The sequence below is a fragment of the Camelus bactrianus genome, chromosome 19, assembly GCF_048773025.1.
Source record: "Camelus bactrianus isolate YW-2024 breed Bactrian camel chromosome 19, ASM4877302v1, whole genome shotgun sequence".
Classification (NCBI taxonomy): Eukaryota; Metazoa; Chordata; class Mammalia; order Artiodactyla; family Camelidae; genus Camelus; species Camelus bactrianus.
The window spans coordinates 45800613-45814269 of NC_133557.1; positions in this window are offsets into that span (position 1 = coordinate 45800613).

Consider the following 13657-nt stretch of genomic DNA (forward strand, 5'->3'; position numbering starts at 1 on the left):
TTTGCAACTGAAAAGAAACTTTGTGTTCCCAACAAGCTAGGTGAAGGACGGCTTTCACACACACTTATCTCTCAGAACTTAGCAGGTACAGAGACGTTCGTTCATCTAGCACCAAGGGAACGGGTTGCAGGGACACTTTTTCTCTGCTTTCTCAGTCTGTTTCCGAGTGCCGGTTTGAAGTTCCTGCAGTTTTCACTGTAAAACCGAGTTGGAACTAGTACCTACCCATATATATGTATGGAATGGAGTTTGCAACTGAAAAGAAACTGTGTGTTCCCAACAAGCTAGGTGAAGGACGGCTTTCTCAAACACTTATCTCTCAGAACTGAGCAAGTGGAGAGACGTTCGTTCATCTAGCCCCAAGGGAACGGGTTGCAAGAGGCACTTTTTCTCTGCTTTCTCAGTCTGTTTCCTAGTGCCGGTTTGAAGTTCCTGCAGTTTTCACTGTAAAACCGAGTTGGAACTAGTACCTCCCCATATATATGTATGGAATGGAGTTTGCAACTGAAAAGAAACTTTGTATTCCCAACAAGCTAGGTGAAGGACGGCTTTCACACACACTTATCTCTCAGAACTGAGCTAGTGGAGAGACGTTCGTTCATCTAGCACCAAGGGAACGGGTTGCAGGGGACACTTTCTCTATGCTTTCTCAGTCTTTTTCCAAGTGCCGATTTGAAGTTCCTGCAGTTTTCACTGTAAAACCGAGTTGGAGCTTGTACCTCCCCATATATATGTATGGAATGGAGTCTGCAACTGAAAAGAAACTTTGTGTTCCCAACTAGCTAGGTGAAGGACGGCTTTCACACACACTTATCTGTCAGAACTTAGCAGGTACAGAGACGTTCGTTCATCTAGCACCAAGGGAACGGGTTGCAGGGACACTTTTTCTCTGCTTTCTCAGTCTGTTTCCGAGTGCCGGTTTGAAGTTCCTGCAGTTTTCACTGTCAAACCGTGTTGGAGCTTGTACCTCCAAATATATATGTATGGAATGGAGTTTGCATCTGAAAAGAAACTGTGTATTCCCAACAAGCTAGGTGAAGGAATGCTTTCACACACACTTATCTCTCAGAACTGAGCAACTGGAGATACGTTCGTTCATCTAGCACCAAGGGAACGAGTTGCAGAGGGCACTTATTCTCTGCTTTCTCAGTTTGTATCCTAGTGCCAGTTTGAAGTTCCTGCAGTTTTCACTGTAAATCCGAGTTGGAGCTAGTACCTCCCCATATATATGTATGGAGTGGAGTTTGCAACTGAAAAGAAACTTTGTGTTCCCAACAAGCTATGTGAAGGACGGCTTTCACACACACATTTCTCTCAGAACTGAGCAGGTACAGAGACGTTCGTTCATCTAACACCAAGGGAACGTGTTGCAGGAGACACTTTTTCTCTGCTTTCTCAGTCTGTTTCCTAGTGCCGGTTTGAAGTTCCTGCAGTTTTCACTGTAAAACCGAGTTGGAGCTAGTACCTCCCCATATATATGTATGGAATGGAGTTTGCAACTGAAAAGAAACTTTGTGTTCCCAACAAGCTAGGTGAAGGACGGCTTTCACACACAATTATCTCTCAGAACTGAGGAAGTGGAGAGACGTTCGGTCATCTAGCACCAAGGGAACGGGTTGCAGGGGACAATTTTTCTCTGCTTTCTCAGTCTGTTTCCGAGTGCCGCTTTGAAGTTCCTGCAGTTTTCACTGTAAAACCGAGTTGGAACTAGTACCTCCCCATATATATGTTTGGAGTGGAGTTTGCAACTGAAAAGAAACTTTATGTTCCCAACAAGCTAGTTGAAGGACAGCTTTCACACACAATTATCTCTCAGAACTGAGCAAGTGGAGAGACGTTCGGTCATCTAGCACAAAGGGAACAGATTGCAGGAGACACTTTTTCTCTGCTTTCTCAGTCTGTTTCCTAGTGCCGGTTAGAAGTTCCTGCAGTTTTCACTGTAAAACCGAGTTGGAGCTTGTACCTCCCCATGTATATGTATGGAATGGAGTTTGCAATTGAAAAGAAAATTTGTGTTCCCAACAAGATTGGTGAAGTACGGCTTTCACACACACTTATCTCTCAGAACTGAGCAGGTACAGAGACGTTCGTTCATCTAGCACCAAGGGAACGGGTTGCAGGAGACACTTTTTCTCTGCTTTCTCAGTCTGTTTCCTAGTGCCGGTTTGAAGTTCCTGCAGTTTTCACTGTAAAACCGAGTTGGAGCTTGTACCTCCCCATATATATGTATGGAGTGGAGTTTGCAACTGAAAAGAAAATTTGTGTTCCCAACAAGCTAGGTGAAGGACGGCTATTCACACACACCTATCTCTCAGAAGTGAGCAGGTGGACAGACGTTCGTTCATCTAGCAACAAGGGAACGGTTTGCAGGAGAAACTATTTCTCTGATTTCTCAGTCTGTTTCCTAGTGCCGGTTTGAAGTTCCAGCAGTTTTCACTGTAAAACCGTGTTGGAACTAGAACCTCCCCATATATATGTATGGAGTGGAGTTTGCAACTGAAAAGAAACTTTGTGTTCCCAACAAGCTAGGTGAAGGACGGCTTTCACACACACTTTTCTCTGAGAAATGAGCAAGTGGAGAGACGTACGTTCATCTAGCACCAAGGGAACGGGTTTGAGGAGACACTATTTCTCTGCTTTCTCAGTCTGTTTCCTTGTGCCGATTTGAAGTTCCTGCAGTTTTCACTGTAAAACCGAGTTGGAGCTTGTACCTCCCCATATATATGTATGGAATGGAGTTTGCAACTGAAAAGAAACTGTGTGTTCCCAACAAGCAAGGTGAAGGACGGCTTCACACACACTTATCTCTCAGAACTGAGCAAGTGGAGAGACGTTCGTTCATCTATCACCAAGGGAACGGGTTGCAGGAGACACTTTTTCTCTGCTTTCTCAGTCTGTTTCCTAGTGCCGGTTTGAAGTTCCTACAGTTTTCACTGTAAAACAGAGTTGGAGCTTGTACCTCCCCATATATATGTATGGAATGGAGTTTGCAACTGAAAAGAAACTGTGTGTTCCCAACAAGCTAGGTGAAGGACGGCTTTCACACACACTTATCTCTCAGAACTGAGCAAGTGGAGAGACGTTCGTTCATCTATCACCAAGGGAACGGGTTGCAGGAGACACTTTTTCTCTGCTTTCTCAGTCTGTTTCCTAGTGCCGGTTTGAAGATACTGCAGTTTTCAGTGTAAAACAGAGTTGGAGATAGTACCTCCCCATATATATGTATGGAAAGGAGTTTGCAACTGAAAAGAAACTTTGTGTTCCCAACAAGCTAGGTAAAGGACGGCTTTCACACACACTTTTCTCTCAGAACTGAGCAAGTGGAGAGACGTTCGTTCATCTAGCACCAAGGGAACGGGTTGCAGGAGACACTTTCTCTATGCTTTCTCAGTCTGTTTCCAAGTGCCGATTTGAAGTTCCTGCAGTTTTCACTGTAAAACCGAGTTGGAGCTTGTACCTCCCCATATATATGTATGGAATGGAGTTTGCAACTGAAAAGAAACTTTGTGTTCCCAACAAGCTAGGTGAAGGACGGCTTTCACACACAGTTATCTGTCAGAACTTAGCAGGTACAGAGACGTTCGTTCATCTAGCACCAAGGGAACGGGTTGCAGGGACACTTTTCTCTGCTTTCACAGTCTGTTTCCTAGTGCCGGTTTGAAGTTCCTGCAGTTTTCACTGTCAAACCGAGTTGGAGCTTGTACCTCCAAATATATATGTATGGAATGGAGTTTGCATCTGAAAAGAAACTGTGTATTCCCAACAAGCCAAGTGAAGGAATGCTTTCACACACACTTATCTCTCAGAACTGAGCAACTGGTGATACGTTCGTTCATCTAGCACCAAGGGAACGGGTTGCAGAGGGCACTTATTCTCTGCTTTCTCAGTTTGTATCCTAGTGCCAGTTTGAAGTTCCTGCAGTTTTCACTGTAAATCCGAGTTGGAGCTAGTACCTCCCCATATATATGTATGGAGTGGAGTTTGCAACTGAAAAGAAACTTTGTGTTCCCAACAAGCTAGGTGAAGGACGGCTTTCACACACAATTTTCTCTCAGAACTGAGCAGGTACAGAGACGTTCGTTCATCTAACACCAAGGGAACGTGTTGCAGGAGACACTTTTTCTCTGCTTTCTCAGTCTGTTTCCTAGTGCCGGTTTGAAGTTCCTGCAGTTTTCACTGTAAACCGAGTTGGAACTAGTACTTCCCCATATATATGTATGGAGTGGAGTTTGCAACTGAAAAGAAACTTTGTGTTCCCAACAAGCTAGTTGAAGGACAGCTTTCACACACAATTATCTCTCAGAACTGAGCAAGTGGAGAGACGTTCGGTCATCTAGCACAAAGGGAACAGATTGCAGGAGACACTTTTTCTCTGCTTTCTCAGTCTGTTTCCTAGTGCCGGTTTGAAGTTCCTGCAGTTTTCACTGTAAAACCGAGTTGGAGCTTGTACCTCCCCATGTATATGTATGGAATGGAGTTTGCAATTGAAAAGAAAATTTGTGTTCCCAACAAGATTGGTGAAGTACGGCTTTCACACACACTTATCTCTCAGAACTGAGCAGGTACAGAGACGTTCGTTCATCTAGCACCAAGGGAACGGGTTGCAGGAGACACTTTTTCTCTGCTTTCTCAGTCTGTTTCCTAGTGCCGGTTTGAAGTTCCTGCAGTTTTCACTGTAAAACCGAGTTGGAGCTTGTACCTCCAAATATATATGTATGGAATGGAGTTTGCATCTGAAAAGAAACTGTGTATTCCCAACAAGCCAAGTGAAGGAATGCTTTCACACACACTTATCTCTCAGAACTGAGCAACTGGTGATACGTTCGTTCATCTAGCACCAAGGGAACGGGTTGCAGAGGGCACTTATTCTCTGCTTTCTCAGTTTGTATCCTAGTGCCAGTTTGAAGTTCCTGCAGTTTTCACTGTAAATCCGAGTTGGAGCTAGTACCTCCCCATATATATGTATGGAGTGGAGTTTGCAACTGAAAAGAAACTTTGTGTTCCCAACAAGCTAGGTGAAGGACGGCTTTCACACACAATTTTCTCTCAGAACTGAGCAGGTACAGAGACGTTCGTTCATCTAACACCAAGGGAACGTGTTGCAGGAGACACTTTTTCTCTGCTTTCTCAGTCTGTTTCCTAGTGCCGGTTTGAAGTTCCTGCAGTTTTCACTGTAAACCGAGTTGGAACTAGTACTTCCCCATATATATGTATGGAGTGGAGTTTGCAACTGAAAAGAAACTTTGTGTTCCCAACAAGCTAGTTGAAGGACAGCTTTCACACACAATTATCTCTCAGAACTGAGCAAGTGGAGAGACGTTCGGTCATCTAGCACAAAGGGAACAGATTGCAGGAGACACTTTTTCTCTGCTTTCTCAGTCTGTTTCCTAGTGCCGGTTTGAAGTTCCTGCAGTTTTCACTGTAAAACCGAGTTGGAGCTTGTACCTCCCCATGTATATGTATGGAATGGAGTTTGCAATTGAAAAGAAAATTTGTGTTCCCAACAAGATTGGTGAAGTACGGCTTTCACACACACTTATCTCTCAGAACTGAGCAGGTACAGAGACGTTCGTTCATCTAGCACCAAGGGAACGGGTTGCAGGAGACACTTTTTCTCTGCTTTCTCAGTCTGTTTCCTAGTGCCGGTTTGAAGTTCCTGCAGTTTTCACTGTAAAACCGAGTTGGAGCTTGTACCTCCCCATATATATGTATGGAGTGGAGTTTGCAACTGAAAAGAAAATTTGTGTTCCCAACAAGCTAGGTGAAGGACGGCTATTCACACACAATTTTCTCTGAGAAATGAGCAAGTGGAGAGACGTACGTTCATCTAGCACCAAGGGAACGGGTTTGAGGAGACACTATTTCTCTGCTTTCTCAGTCTGTTTCCTTGTGCCGATTTGAAGTTCCTGCAGTTTTCACTGTAAAACCGAGTTGGAGCTTGTACCTCCCCATATATATGTATGGAATGGAGTTTGCAACTGAAAAGAAACTGTGTGTTCCCAACAAGCAAGGTGAAGGACGGCTTCACACACACTTATCTCTCAGAACTGAGCAAGTGGAGAGACGTTCGTTCATCTATCACCAAGGGAACGGGTTGCAGGAGACACTTTTTCTCTGCTTTCTCAGTCTGTTTCCTAGTGCCGGTTTGAAGTTCCTACAGTTTTCACTGTAAAACAGAGTTGGAGCTTGTACCTCCCCATATATATGTATGGAATGGAGTTTGCAACTGAAAAGAAACTGTGTGTTCCCAACAAGCTAGGTGAAGGACGGCTTTCACACACACTTATCTCTCAGAACTGAGCAAGTGGAGAGACGTTCGTTCATCTATCACCAAGGGAACGGGTTGCAGGAGACACTTTTTCTCTGCTTTCTCAGTCTGTTTCCTAGTGCCGGTTTGAAGATACTGCAGTTTTCAGTGTAAAACAGAGTTGGAGATAGTACCTCCCCATATATATGTATGGAATGGAGTTTGCAACTGAAAAGAAACTTTGTGTTCCCAACAAGCTAGGTAAAGGACGGCTTTCACACACACTTTTCTCTCAGAACTGAGCAAGTGGAGAGACTTTCGTTCATCTAGCACCAAGGGAACGGGTTGCAGGAGACACTTTCTCTATGCTTTCTCAGTCTGTTTCCAAGTGCCGATTTGAAGTTCCTGCAGTTTTCACTGTAAAACCGAGTTGGAGCTTGTACCTCCCCATATATATGTATGGAATGGAGTTTGCAACTGAAAAGAAACTTTGTGTTCCCAACAAGCTAGGTGAAGGACGGCTTTCACACACAGTTATCTGTCAGAACTTAGCAGGTACAGAGACGTTCGTTCATCTAGCACCAAGGGAACGGGTTGCAGGGACACTTTTCTCTGCTTTCTCAGTCTGTTTCCGAGTGCCGGTTTGAAGTTCCTGCAGTTTTCACAGTAAAACCGAGTTGGAGCTTGTACCTCCCCATATATATGTATGGAGTGGAGTTTGCAACTGAAAAGAAAATTTGTGTTCCCAACAAGCTAGGTGAAGGACGGCTATTCACACACACCTATCTCTCAGAAGTGAGCAGGTGGACAGACGTTCGTTCATCTAGCAACAAGGGAACGGTTTGCAGGAGAAACTATTTCTCTGATTTCTCAGTCTGTTTCCTAGTGCCGGTTTGAAGTTCCTGCAGTTTTCACTGTAAAACCGTGTTGGAACTAGAACCTCCCCATATATATGTATGGAGTGGAGTTTGCAACTGAAAAGAAACTTTGTGTTCCCAACAAGCTAGGTGAAGGACGGCTTTCACACACACTTTTCTCTGAGAAATGAGCAAGTGGAGAGACGTACGTTCATCTAGCACCAAGGGAACGGGTTTGAGGAGACACTATTTCTCTGCTTTCTCAGTCTGTTTCCTTGTGCCGATTTGAAGTTCCTGCAGTTTTCACTGTAAAACCGAGTTGGAGCTTGTACCTCCCCATATATATGTATGGAATGGAGTTTGCAACTGAAAAGAAACTGTGTGTTCCCAACAAGCAAGGTGAAGGACGGCTTCACACACACTTATCTCTCAGAACTGAGCAAGTGGAGAGACGTTCGTTCATCTATCACCAAGGGAACGGGTTGCAGGAGACACTTTTTCTCTGCTTTCTCAGTCTGTTTCCTAGTGCCGGTTTGAAGTTCCTACAGTTTTCACTGTAAAACAGAGTTGGAGCTTGTACCTCCCCATATATATGTATGGAATGGAGTTTGCAACTGAAAAGAAACTGTGTGTTCCCAACAAGCTAGGTGAAGGACGGCTTTCACACACACTTATCTCTCAGAACTGAGCAAGTGGAGAGACGTTCGTTCATCTATCACCAAGGGAACGGGTTGCAGGAGACACTTTTTCTCTGCTTTCTCAGTCTGTTTCCTAGTGCCGGTTTGAAGATACTGCAGTTTTCAGTGTAAAACAGAGTTGGAGATAGTACCTCCCCATATATATGTATGGAAAGGAGTTTGCAACTGAAAAGAAACTTTGTGTTCCCAACAAGCTAGGTAAAGGACGGCTTTCACACACACTTTTCTCTCAGAACTGAGCAAGTGGAGAGACGTTCGTTCATCTAGCACCAAGGGAACGGGTTGCAGGAGACACTTTCTCTATGCTTTCTCAGTCTGTTTCCAAGTGCCGATTTGAAGTTCCTGCAGTTTTCACTGTAAAACCGAGTTGGAGCTTGTACCTCCCCATATATATGTATGGAATGGAGTTTGCAACTGAAAAGAAACTTTGTGTTCCCAACAAGCTAGGTGAAGGACGGCTTTCACACACAGTTATCTGTCAGAACTTAGCAGGTACAGAGACGTTCGTTCATCTAGCACCAAGGGAACGGGTTGCAGGGACACTTTTCTCTGCTTTCACAGTCTGTTTCCTAGTGCCGGTTTGAAGTTCCTGCAGTTTTCACTGTCAAACCGAGTTGGAGCTTGTACCTCCAAATATATATGTATGGAATGGAGTTTGCATCTGAAAAGAAACTGTGTATTCCCAACAAGCCAAGTGAAGGAATGCTTTCACACACACTTATCTCTCAGAACTGAGCAACTGGTGATACGTTCGTTCATCTAGCACCAAGGGAACGGGTTGCAGAGGGCACTTATTCTCTGCTTTCTCAGTTTGTATCCTAGTGCCAGTTTGAAGTTCCTGCAGTTTTCACTGTAAATCCGAGTTGGAGCTAGTACCTCCCCATATATATGTATGGAGTGGAGTTTGCAACTGAAAAGAAACTTTGTGTTCCCAACAAGCTAGGTGAAGGACGGCTTTCACACACAATTTTCTCTCAGAACTGAGCAGGTACAGAGACGTTCGTTCATCTAACACCAAGGGAACGTGTTGCAGGAGACACTTTTTCTCTGCTTTCTCAGTCTGTTTCCTAGTGCCGGTTTGAAGTTCCTGCAGTTTTCACTGTAAACCGAGTTGGAACTAGTACTTCCCCATATATATGTATGGAGTGGAGTTTGCAACTGAAAAGAAACTTTGTGTTCCCAACAAGCTAGTTGAAGTACAGCTTTCACACACAATTATCTCTCAGAACTGAGCAAGTGGAGAGACGTTCGGTCATCTAGCACAAAGGGAACAGATTGCAGGAGACACTTTTTCTCTGCTTTCTCAGTCTGTTTCCTAGTGCCGGTTTGAAGTTCCTGCAGTTTTCACTGTAAAACCGAGTTGGAGCTTGTACCTCCCCATGTATATGTATGGAATGGAGTTTGCAATTGAAAAGAAAATTTGTGTTCCCAACAAGATTGGTGAAGTACGGCTTTCACACACACTTATCTCTCAGAACTGAGCAGGTACAGAGACGTTCGTTCATCTAGCACCAAGGGAACGGGTTGCAGGAGACACTTTTTCTCTGCTTTCTCAGTCTGTTTCCTAGTGCCGGTTTGAAGTTCCTGCAGTTTTCACTGTAAAACCGAGTTGGAGCTTGTACCTCCAAATATATATGTATGGAATGTAGTTTGCATCTGAAAAGAAACTGTGTATTCCCAACAAGCCAAGTGAAGGAATGCTTTCACACACACTTATCTCTCAGAACTGAGCAACTGGTGATACGTTCGTTCATCTAGCACCAAGGGAACGGGTTGCAGAGGGCACTTATTCTCTGCTTTCTCAGTTTGTATCCTAGTGCCAGTTTGAAGTTCCTGCAGTTTTCACTGTAAATCCGAGTTGGAGCTAGTACCTCCCCATATATATGTATGGAGTGGAGTTTGCAACTGAAAAGAAACTTTGTGTTCCCAACAAGCTAGGTGAAGGACGGCTTTCACACACAATTTTCTCTCAGAACTGAGCAGGTACAGAGACGTTCGTTCATCTAACACCAAGGGAACGTGTTGCAGGAGACACTTTTTCTCTGCTTTCTCAGTCTGTTTCCTAGTGCCGGTTTGAAGTTCCTGCAGTTTTCACTGTAAACCGAGTTGGAACTAGTACTTCCCCATATATATGTATGGAGTGGAGTTTGCAACTGAAAAGAAACTTTGTGTTCCCAACAAGCTAGTTGAAGGACAGCTTTCACACACAATTATCTCTCAGAACTGAGGAAGTGGAGAGACGTTCGGTCATCTAGCACAAAGGGAACAGATTGCAGGAGACACTTTTTCTCTGCTTTCTCAGTCTGTTTCCTAGTGCCGGTTTGAAGTTCCTGCAGTTTTCACTGTAAAACCGAGTTGGAGCTTGTACCTCCCCATGTATATGTATGGAATGGAGTTTGCAATTGAAAAGAAAATTTGTGTTCCCAACAAGATTGGTGAAGTACGGCTTTCACACACACTTATCTCTCAGAACTGAGCAGGTACAGAGACGTTCGTTCATCTAGCACCAAGGGAACGGGTTGCAGGAGACACTTTTTCTCTGCTTTCTCAGTCTGTTTCCTAGTGCCGGTTTGAAGTTCCTGCAGTTTTCACTGTAAAACCGAGTTGGAGCTTGTACCTCCCCATATATATGTATGGAGTGGAGTTTGCAACTGAAAAGAAAATTTGTGTTCCCAACAAGCTAGGTGAAGGACGGCTATTCACACACAATTTTCTCTGAGAAATGAGCAAGTGGAGAGACGTACGTTCATCTAGCACCAAGGGAACGGGTTTGAGGAGACACTATTTCTCTGCTTTCTCAGTCTGTTTCCTTGTGCCGATTTGAAGTTCCTGCAGTTTTCACTGTAAAACCGAGTTGGAGCTTGTACCTCCCCATATATATGTATGGAATGGAGTTTGCAACTGAAAAGAAACTGTGTGTTCCCAACAAGCAAGGTGAAGGACGGCTTCACACACACTTATCTCTCAGAACTGAGCAAGTGGAGAGACGTTCGTTCATCTATCACCAAGGGAACGGGTTGCAGGAGACACTTTTTCTCTGCTTTCTCAGTCTGTTTCCTAGTGCCGGTTTGAAGTTCCTACAGTTTTCACTGTAAAACAGAGTTGGAGCTTGTACCTCCCCATATATATGTATGGAATGGAGTTTGCAACTGAAAAGAAACTGTGTGTTCCCAACAAGCTAGGTGAAGGACGGCTTTCACACACACTTATCTCTCAGAACTGAGCAAGTGGAGAGACGTTCGTTCATCTATCACCAAGGGAACGGGTTGCAGGAGACACATTTTCTCTGCTTTCTCAGTCTGTTTCCTAGTGCCGGTTTGAAGATACTGCAGTTTTCAGTGTAAAACAGAGTTGGAGATAGTACCTCCCCATATATATGTATGGAATGGAGTTTGCAACTGAAAAGAAACTTTGTGTTCCCAACAAGCTAGGTAAAGGACGGCTTTCACACACACTTTTCTCTCAGAACTGAGCAAGTGGAGAGACTTTCGTTCATCTAGCACCAAGGGAACGGGTTGCAGGAGACACTTTCTCTATGCTTTCTCAGTCTGTTTCCAAGTGCCGATTTGAAGTTCCTGCAGTTTTCACTGTAAAACCGAGTTGGAGCTTGTACCTCCCCATATATATGTATGGAATGGAGTTTGCAACTGAAAAGAAACTTTGTGTTCCCAACAAGCTAGGTGAAGGACGGCTTTCACACACAGTTATCTGTCAGAACTTAGCAGGTACAGAGACGTTCGTTCATCTAGCACCAAGGGAACGGGTTGCAGGGACACTTTTCTCTGCTTTCTCAGTCTGTTTCCGAGTGCCGGTTTGAAGTTCCTGCAGTTTTCACAGTAAAACCGAGTTGGAACTAGTACCTACCCATATATATGTATGGAATGGAGTTTGCTACTGAAAAGAAACTTTGTGTTCCCAACAAGCCAAGTGAAGGAATGCTTTCACACACACTTATCTCTCAGAACTGAGCAACTGGTGATACGTTCGTTCATCTAGCACCAAGGGAACGGGTTGCAGAGGGCACTTATTCTCTGCTTTCTCAGTTTGTATCCTAGTGCCAGTTTGAAGTTCCTGCAGTTTTCACTGTAAATCCGAGTTGGAGCTAGTACCTCCCCATATATATGTATGGAGTGGAGTTTGCAACTGAAAAGAAACTTTGTGTTCCCAACAAGCTAGGTGAAGGACGGCTTTCACACACAATTTTCTCTCAGAACTGAGCAGGTACAGAGACGTTCGTTCATCTAACACCAAGGGAACGTGTTGCAGGAGACACTTTTTCTCTGCTTTCTCAGTCTGTTTCCTAGTGCCGGTTTGAAGTTCCTGCAGTTTTCACTGTAAACCGAGTTGGAACTAGTACTTCCCCATATATATGTATGGAGTGGAGTTTGCAACTGAAAAGAAACTTTGTGTTCCCAACAAGCTAGTTGAAGTACAGCTTTCACACACAATTATCTCTCAGAACTGAGCAAGTGGAGAGACGTTCGGTCATCTAGCACAAAGGGAACAGATTGCAGGAGACACTTTTTCTCTGCTTTCTCAGTCTGTTTCCTAGTGCCGGTTTGAAGTTCCTGCAGTTTTCACTGTAAAACCGAGTTGGAGCTTGTACCTCCCCATGTATATGTATGGAATGGAGTTTGCAATTGAAAAGAAAATTTGTGTTCCCAACAAGATTGGTGAAGTACGGCTTTCACACACACTTATCTCTCAGAACTGAGCAGGTACAGAGACGTTCGTTCATCTAGCACCAAGGGAACGGGTTGCAGGAGACACTTTTTCTCTGCTTTCTCAGTCTGTTTCCTAGTGCCGGTTTGAAGTTCCTGCAGTTTTCACTGTAAAACCGAGTTGGAGCTTGTACCTCCAAATATATATGTATGGAATGTAGTTTGCATCTGAAAAGAAACTGTGTATTCCCAACAAGCCAAGTGAAGGAATGCTTTCACACACACTTATCCCTCAGAACTGAGCAACTGGTGATACGTTCGTTCATCTAGCACCAAGGGAACGGGTTGCAGAGGGCACTTATTCTCTGCTTTCTCAGTTTGTATCCTAGTGCCAGTTTGAAGTTCCTGCAGTTTTCACTGTAAATCCGAGTTGGAGCTAGTACCTCCCCATATATATGTATGGAGTGGAGTTTGCAACTGAAAAGAAACTTTGTGTTCCCAACAAGCTAGGTGAAGGACGGCTTTCACACACAATTTTCTCTCAGAACTGAGCAGGTACAGAGACGTTCGTTCATCTAACACCAAGGGAACGTGTTGCAGGAGACACTTTTTCTCTGCTTTCTCAGTCTGTTTCCTAGTGCCGGTTTGAAGTTCCTGCAGTTTTCACTGTAAACCGAGTTGGAACTAGTACTTCCCCATATATATGTATGGAGTGGAGTTTGCAACTGAAAAGAAACTTTGTGTTCCCAACAAGCTAGTTGAAGGACAGCTTTCACACACAATTATCTCTCAGAACTGAGGAAGTGGAGAGACGTTCGGTCATCTAGCACAAAGGGAACAGATTGCAGGAGACACTTTTTCTCTGCTTTCTCAGTCTGTTTCCTAGTGCCGGTTTGAAGTTCCTGCAGTTTTCACTGTAAAACCGAGTTGGAGCTTGTACCTCCCCATGTATATGTATGGAATGGAGTTTGCAATTGAAAAGAAAATTTGTGTTCCCAACAAGATTGGTGAAGTACGGCTTTCACACACACTTATCTCTCAGAACTGAGCAGGTACAGAGACGTTCGTTCATCTAGCACCAAGGGAACGGGTTGCAGGAGACACTTTTTCTCTGCTTTCTCAGTCTGTTTCCTAGTGCCGGTTTGAAGTTCCTGCAGTTTTCACTGTAAAACCGAGTTGGAGCTTGTACCTCCC